General features: G+C 46.7%; 1 long non-coding RNA gene across 1 annotated transcript in view; it reads left to right on the forward strand.

The window, feature by feature from the left end:
- LOC123054466 (uncharacterized) overlaps positions 1 to 7,956 on the forward strand; it is a 36,288-nt gene extending 28,332 nt beyond the window's left edge. The window contains exons 4-5 of the long non-coding RNA XR_006426184.1: positions 6,335 to 6,467; positions 6,727 to 7,956. This is a non-coding gene — a long non-coding RNA (uncharacterized lncRNA). The remainder of the gene's footprint in view (positions 1 to 6,334; positions 6,468 to 6,726) is intronic.
- The last annotated feature ends 776 nt before the right edge of the window (positions 7,957 to 8,732 follow it).

An 8,732-nucleotide genomic window follows, 5' to 3' on the forward strand; every position in this document is an offset into this window, starting at 1 on the left:
TGTAGCAAATGCAACCAAACAAATTAAGTGTTGTGTAGTCAAGAGAACAACGAAGAAGATGCTCGAGAGGAATGTCAGTCTGTAGAGCAGAGGAAGGATTAATGTTGATGAGATAGGTAGAAGTAGAAACTACCTCAACCCAAAATTGAGGTGGAAGAGAGGCGACAATCATCAACGCACGAACCGCCTCAAGAAGGTGACGCTGCTTGCGCTCAGCAACACCCTTCTGAGCATGAGCACCAGGACAGGAGAACTGAGGAAGTGTGCCCTGCTCAACAAGGAATCCACCAACTAAGCATCCTGAAGCCGCTGAGTTCCACATGAAGCCGCTGAGTTCCACATGAAGCACACCTTGCTCCAGGCCACCATGCATTGCCCGTCGCTGACTATGTCGGTCCCGCTCTAAAGGAAAACGCAAATGTACTTCTCAAGTGCCGCATGTAAACATAGAGGTAGCTGCATGGCGATGGCTTGATAAACTGCGATGGAGAGAATACTCCCTCCGTCCAAAAATACTTGTCATCAAAATGGATAAAAAGAGATGTATCTAGAACTAAAATACATCTAGATACATCACCTTTTCTCCATTTTGATGACAAGTATTTCCGGACGGAGGGAGTACTAATTTGACAAGCATGAGCCAGCCTCCCATGTTTAGTAGATTCTCAATCTAAGTGGGGATGTAGTTGAGAACTTTGTCTAGAAGAGGCTACACGTGGACCGTTCGAATCTTGCACAACAAGGGGAGGCTAAGGTAGGTGCACGGGAGCGCTGGGAAAGCACATGCGAAGCTTAGCTTAACACTTAAATCTCGGCGATGCTGCAATAGATTGGTGCAAAGGAACACTTGTCGAAGTTGGTGCATAAGCTCGACGTGCCACCAAGACCAGGTTGCCGCACGTTGAAGACAGGATGACGACCATGTCGGCATTGTACACTGACATGAGGTGCTTGACGCCACGCCAGCACGATGGCTCTAACATGACAATGCTCTTCGCATGGACCAACAAGGCATTGAGCACCTCCAGCACAAAGAAGAAACAACAAAGCACACGTTGCCACAGGCCATGACGGTGAAGAATATGCCTCCCGGGCACCCTGTTGAGGGTGTCTACGGTAGAATCATCCACACTAACTCGTTGAACCTGCTGCCAGTGCCGGTGTGCCGTGAGACCATAGGAGGAAGGGCCATGAGACTGAATCGAATGCCTTCGCAGTGTCAACCTTGAGCACGAGGGTTGCGATGTGTCTAATGTGCAAGCCCTTAGTGGTGAGCATGAAGGAGCTTTGGTTTTCCTTGATCTGTTCTGGGAGCCGAGGCATGACGCGGAGAGCAAGCAACTTGGAGAAAAGCCTACCAAAGGTATGCGGCAAACAGATTGGGTGGAAGTGCGCGACCTTGTTTGAGTTTTTCTTCTCTGGCACCAAGACGATGAGGGCATCGTTAGGCTCGACGAGGCAAGCCGGTATAAGCAACTAGAGCTGGTGGACGACTACGGCAAGCTCATCTTTGATGATCTCCAAAGCGAGTTGGTAAAACAACTCTACGAGGGATGGCGCAACCCATGATGGGCGAGTAGTCTGCCAGCATCCACACCTTATCCTCATGGGTCAAGGAGACAATACTGTCACGGGCAATGGCAACCATGTGATTTTTGCAGTGGCAGTGGCACGCATGGATGTAGAAGTAGCACGTGTTTGCGTCTCCCTCGGCTAGCTAGTGCAAGCGGAGGGCTGGCGGGGGATGATGCACTTGAGGGAGGCCAAACCAAGCAACTTAAGCTTCAACTCTTTGCGCAGATTAAACTCCTTTTGGGACAGCTGTCGGGACTCCTGCACCACGTTGAGCTGAAAAATGATTTCCTTAGCCATGAGCTGTTGTAGCTTGATGCTGCCAATATGTCGGTTGCTCCACAACTGCAATGTGTTGTCCATATGCTTCAGCAGGACACCCAAAAGCTAGAGTTGGCGAAGGTGCGATGACACATGCTAGGCATCAGCAACCACCTGGCGGAAGCCATCAAAATTCGGCCAGATATCCTTGAAGTGGCTTCCGCCATCAAAATTCGGCCAGATATCCTTGAAGTGGGACTGGTGAGCCCTAGGTGTGAAAATCGTGGTGTACAGGTTAAATCTAATGCCATGGGTATCGGCACGGAAAAGCAACTAGGATGTCATTACCCCCAATTCGTTGAACAGAACAAGCGGTCTAGCTGCACCAATGTTGGTGACCATCACTCCTTGCTCGAACTGTAGCGCCGCCTGATGAGGTTGATCTCGCAAAGCCCAAGGTCATCAAGGAAACGGTGCAATCTGCCCATCTATCTTCTTTCTAGGTTAGCGTTATTCTTACCCGCCCCCGCCTGCTAGATCAAGTTGAAGTCACCGGTAACGACCCAAGGACCAGGTTGCGAGGAGCACAACTCAGCTTTTGGAGGAAAGCAAAGCGATTTTCATCAGCTAAAGGACCACATACGGTTGACAATCACCAAGGGGGTGCCTAAGGCGAACATAGAGGGCAAAGGTTCGAGTCAGTGCATTAAGGCCTCACACGTTTCAAGAAGACCACGCTGAACTAAGGATGAGAGACGAGAGTAACACAAGTAACGAAGGCGATGATCCCATTGGTGAAAAGAGCTGGTAGACAAGGCAACAGAGGTGGAGAGACTGGTGGCGGTGGCAACAGAGGGAAAGTGAAGCTAGTCAAGCTCCCAGAGGCACTGGGAGTTATGACATCGGGGGCCAGCACCAAGGACAACACCAGTGTGACGGTCCGAAACAGAGCATGAGTCAAAGTCGATAATTACCCGACAACTAGAATCAACAATCCGACCACCAGAAATGAGCTGCATGGTATGTTGAGGAACATGAAAGGGCAAAGTGCCAAGAAGTCTTTGGCCATTAACAAGGAGGGAGGTACCTGTTAGGAAATATGCAACTGTGTTTCGAGGTGGCCATATGCCATTGTAAGGTACAAGTGTTTTACAATATTAAAAAAAAACATTATAGAGCGGGGAAAATACAAAGGGGTACACGACTAAATATATAGCTCTTAACTCCCCTCCCTCAAACTCGTGGTGGATCAACAACACCGAGCTTGGAGAGATAGATATAGAAGTTGTGTTGTGCTCTAGTTTGGGCCTTTCTAAAGAAATCTGCCAACTGTAACTCCGAAGGCACATACCGAGGAGCAATAACCCGAATTTCGCACACCAGCACACACAAAAAAGCATCAACACCAATATGCTTGGTGACCTCATTCTTTGTTGGGTCGCGCACAACACTATGAGCACCTGTATTGTCAAATAAGAGCAAAGTAGGTGTAGTGACAGAAATACCAAACTTCTGAAGTAACCACCGTAACCAAGTCACCTCTGTCGTCAAAAGAGCCATAGCTTGAGGCTCAGCCTCTGCACTCAAACGTGAAACTATAGTTTATTTCTTTGTCTTCGAGGCAGTGAGAGAACAACCAAGAAAAACATAGTAAGCAAAAAGTGAACGACGATCCCAGGGATCACTAGTCCACGTAGCATTTGAATAGGCCTGAAGCTGTAATGAACTAGAACAAGGAAAGAACATACGGTGAGAGATCGTGCCACGAAGATATCAGAGAACACGAAGGAGAAGGAGGTGACTATAGTGAACCAATGTGGGTGCAAAGACAAACTGACTCAAACTATGGACGGGATAGGAGATATCTGGACGAGTAACATCTAGATAAACTAGACTCCCAACAAGATGACGATAACACGTCGGATTAGACAAGGTCACCATCACTAGCACGAAGGTGAACATTGAGCTCCATGGGAGTCTCAACAGTGCACTCATCAGTAAGAGCAGCATGAGCAAGAAGATTCTGGATATATTTTTCTTGGAAAACAAAAAAGCCATCAGAGGTAGAAGAGACCTCTATCCCAAGAAAGTAGGCCAAAATCAGACATAAGAAGCTGCTCACTAAGACGTGCCTTGACAAAGGCAATATACTGAGGGTCGTCGCCATTGATGATCATGTTGTTAGCATACTCAGGGTCGGCGGAGACGCTCAGGGTTGTAGGGACGGTCATTAGGCTACCGGCGGAGGGAGCATCGAGGCCCGAGCTCTAGGCGGTGCATGCATCACGGGTAGAGGAGAGGTCGGCGTGGGGCGCAAGGAGCAGCAGGTGCGGAACTGTGGGGCTTTATCTCCCCTTTTGTCTACCACAGGCTGCTGAAGAGGACAAAGGGAAGTCAGGGCGCCTCAAACGGCGGCTGCTCCCCTCTGGCTTGGACCAGAACCCCGGCAGCCGCGCAAGTGCAGAGAAGCAAGCAGAGCAAATGGCGCAGCCGCGAGCCGCCTCCTCCCCTCGCTTGCTTACTCCTCTTGGAGCCCCTGTTCCAGTTCTCTCTCTCTCTCTAATATATATTACCTTGGGTGAAGAATAACTTATTCTTCATCCCGGTCGAACGACCCACCGTGCCGGACTCCCTTCGTATCCGCTCGGTTGACCCACCAAAAGAAAAAAACAATTCCCACCACGGCTGGCAGACAATGATTTTTTTTATGTTAGCGAGGAAAAGAAAATTTGGTCGTGGGTATTGCGAGCTAGCCTCCCCGCAGTTTCTGGGAAACGCGGGCTCCACTACCAGCAGCATCGAGGTCGAAGGCGAGGGTCGATCGGTTTCGGCCGCGAGCGGGCGGTTTTGCGTTGGGTGTCCTCATCCGCGCTTGGCTTCAGCCGCGGAGGAATCGGGGCCTCGGCTTCGCGACGACACATTACAGTGTCCCTACTGTTGTGCTTCTGCTCTCGGTTGATTCGGGGGTGGGCATCAGCGTGTGAAATCGACTGCAGAGGATTCGGGCCTGGGGCATCGCATCTTCCTGCTGGTGGAAAGCCTGTGTCCCCTCGAGGCTGGTGCGGATTCTGGCAAGGACAGAGTTTCTCAGCACTTTTTCACTGCGTGTGTATTCTTTAGAATCGCGTATATTCTTCAGTAATGCTCCGAAATATCTGCTCACTCCAGAAGTCCAGATACAGTGCATCACGTAATTTTCTTGTTTAGTTGCCATTAGCCAACTTCACAGAATTCAAGTTGGATTTATTTGAACGGCAATGTCTCGAGCTTTTGGGGAGCAACAGTAATTACAAGCTTAGCTAGCGCCATACCAACACTTTGCCATTGTGGGGATTTGCATCCCACCTCTACCCCAATGTCACAAGTAAAATTATTGTGATTATCGATCTGATGACATGAGTAATTTAACTTCTGTTCTGTGTTTCATGTTGTCTGGAGCAATGCTTGGCTCCTAGCAGTTTCCAGATGATTTATTTCCATTGCAATGAGAACGACTGTCAATATTTGCTGAATTTTTGGTAGACTCAACCCACAAATCAAGAGGACTTAACCCTCTTCTCCTTGATCTCCTTGATAGTCCAGCAATCAGCAAGTTGAAAAGATTTAAATCAAGGTTCCATGATAATTCTTTTGAATCTCCCTGTAAGGTAGGCTTTTCAGATATTCCATTTCAAACTAAAGGTGCATTCCTTTTACTTCCGGTAATATAAACTATGTATTTTTAATTGTCTAACCTTGTGTGCATAGGGTTTCTTTCACACGAGAGGTAAAGATGTTCCTTGTACAATATTTAGGTTCTGCAGAAAAATATTGTTTTAATTGGTTGTTGTTTGCCTGTCAGTCACACAAGCCTTTATTTATATTAGGCCCTAGATGAGTGATCTAAACACTCTTATAGTATTTCTTTACGGAGGGAGTACTAAGTACTAACTGTTATCCCTTTGTAATAGAAGAGCATAATTTCCACTCCCTACTTGTTGATCATATTTCTCTGTGCCACATTCTAGTTCCAAAAATGCATGTTGATGGTCCACCTTGTTGATTGCGTGCTGATATTGTGAGATATTTGATTATGCTTGATAATATTAGTAGCGAAGAGTGCCTCATTAAAAATCTTAGTTGGAGAGTGAAATTTGCGTTAGTAGTATGTGCTGAATTTTACGGCAGTCATAAGATGAAATCGTTCCTGTGAAACTGAGGACTGAAAGAGCTGATTCTGGTGCTCAACAGTATGATATTTTAGCCCCTGCATAAATTGTGGGAAATCCCACGTGCATGGAAAATGAAGGACTCAAAGGTTAACATAATCCATTTTATAAATCATCACACGTGCATCTTCATTATGTATGAGATTATTCTGGGATACCGCCTCCATTAATTAGTTATGTATTCGAGAGGGAATTTATCGTTTGCGATAAACTGAGGAGGGGAGCAGTTATGTTTGTCCTTGCAATTGTGACATGTGTATTTCTACATCTGATGTACAGCGTAACTATTTCAGGGCTTGACAGACCAGTTTTTATCCGGAAGAAAGGCCTTTAGCGTGCGTTTGGATCTGAAGAAACAAAGCAAGATATGGCTGTCATTCCTCCTAACTTGGCTAGTTACTAGTGTCTCCTTGATCCTTTGATAAGGTAGCCTTGGCGAGTGTTTGGGCAATAGAGAACATGACCTGGCAATTTCTGTACATGTTTACTGTATTCATTTATTCAGGATTAGAAGCTTAAATTCTGAATTTTATAGTTCAGGAGTAGCTACCTCCTGATGTACCGGTGTAATTTAATAGTTTCATCGAATGTGAATCAGAAGTATATGTTGTTAACATAGTTGGGTATACATATCATGTCATCTTTCTTTTCTAAGGTGTTTGATGAGTTCAATGCAATGAAACAGATGAGCTGAACATATTCAAGGTTTCTAGCGGGAATCACTTCTTCGTGGCCATTCTGGTGATAATGGTTGTACTCCAGGTAAAAAAACAAATAGTATAATTCTTCTATTCGACATATGTAGTAGTTTTGGTTATTGTTATATGTTGTTTCCTTCGTATGTATATGCAAGCTCTTATCATCGAGTTTCCTTGGCAAGTTAACTTCAACAATCATGTTAAGCTGGCAGCTATATGGTTGGTACTGATGAGAGTTGCTCATTTAGCTGCTGATGATCCAAGAATTGTAAAGATAAGGCGGGGGAACCTTATTTGTGTGGTGGATGCAATTATGTTATGAGGTCAATTTGTAACTTATTATACTACAGTTATGGACCAAGCCATGAATCAGTACCAAAATTCAGGATTGGTGAGAAGAAACGTGAACTTATAATGTTTTTAGTACCCTAATCTTGACTTGTCGCTGATGGACCACAATGTTCAAGCTCGGCACATACTGTTGAACAGCTAAAAATATTGGATCTCAAGGCACCTGCAAACTAAGCCGCTGGAAGAAAGTTCAGAGGTGTGTTGAGTCTTGGCATTCCCAAGTAATCATTGGTGTTCATTTTTGAAATACTGCTTTGTACTCCCTCCGTAACAAGATGTAAGACGTTTTTATACCCTATGCAAACCAAAAAAGTCTTTACATTTTGGTACAAAGGTTGTAGTTTTATTTCCCTGTAGCTGGTTACTGAGTGGCATGCAGTAGATTAGATGAAGCATGTGAGTGAGGATTTGACATGTAAGCGGCAATCAACGATGCAAGTCGTGACAGTAGTCGATGTAAAGCGACAATCATCATGTGCGGAGGTCATGAGAGGAGTCGTTAAAGAGCGACCATCACGGCCAGCAGAAGACGAGCACCAAGAACTGCAGAAAGGTGTATGCGAGACGGGGCCTGTGTAAGGGATACCGCCAAGAGTGGGCAGCAAGGGAGATGTGTACCGGACGAACGCACTGTACTTAATATTTATTTTTTTACTTGAAAATCAGAAGCAGTCAGCGGAGCCAGCACCAAGGGGTCAAAGCAGGGAGCGAGGCATAATCGAGCGACCTTCACGGCAGGATCCAGCAGGTAGCGCCGAGCTGCAGGTGGGGTGGAGAGATGCACAACAGGGCAGGAGCGGACTCCTTGTGTTGCAACGACATGAATGTGGGCTGCCGTGTTAGGATCAAACAGTGGATGGACGAGATGGCTGCATGCGACGACCCAGAAGACGGCGTCACGCACGAGCGGCTCCACTCGATCGAGGCGGTCCTATGGATGGGAGGCTGGATCGCGAGCGGATTGGACAGAAGATCTGGGCCGCGCTGGAGGTCGATCTTTTGATCTTGTAACAAACAGACACATTGTATCTCTACCATTTTGTAATACAAAACAAAGTAGGAGTAGGATATTACACCAAGAAAGTGGCCCGAACCTAGGTAATTCCTGTGTTCATCTGCAGTTCATCCACCATATTTCATGCATGACTTAGGATTGCTAGACGTGTTTAGTCCTTGGCCAAACTCTCGAAGGGTTGTTGCTCACAACTCATATGTAGGTTCTTAGAAACCGACATTTGGTGCGCCAGGTAGGGGATTGAGACGTCTAGCTCCCACACCAGCACTGTCCCCGCCGGCTTCCTCAAGTGCAGTTTGAGTCATGGCGTCGAGACGCTCCGGGGCATCCATGGCCCCGATGAGCAGCCAGGAAGCACGTTCTTTGGCGCGCCGTCGAGAGGCCGCTGACGCCGCTCAGCAGGCGTCGCCCCCTCAGCCTCCTCCTTCTCCCCTCAGCATGAATCGAATTTATCGAGTGGCAGGGATGGCATTTCTTATCATGGATTCAATTCCCATCTTGGAAGAAGTCAAAATGTTGATGATGATCACGACACGTTTTGTCAAGAGGTTTCAAGAGGATGCAATCAAACAGCGCCGGCATCAAGCAAAAGGAATAGTGAAGCAAAAGGTTATCAGAACCATAGAT

The sequence above is a fragment of the Triticum aestivum genome, chromosome 1A (genome assembly GCF_018294505.1).
Source record: "Triticum aestivum cultivar Chinese Spring chromosome 1A, IWGSC CS RefSeq v2.1, whole genome shotgun sequence".
NCBI lineage: Eukaryota > Viridiplantae > Streptophyta > Magnoliopsida > Poales > Poaceae > Triticum > Triticum aestivum.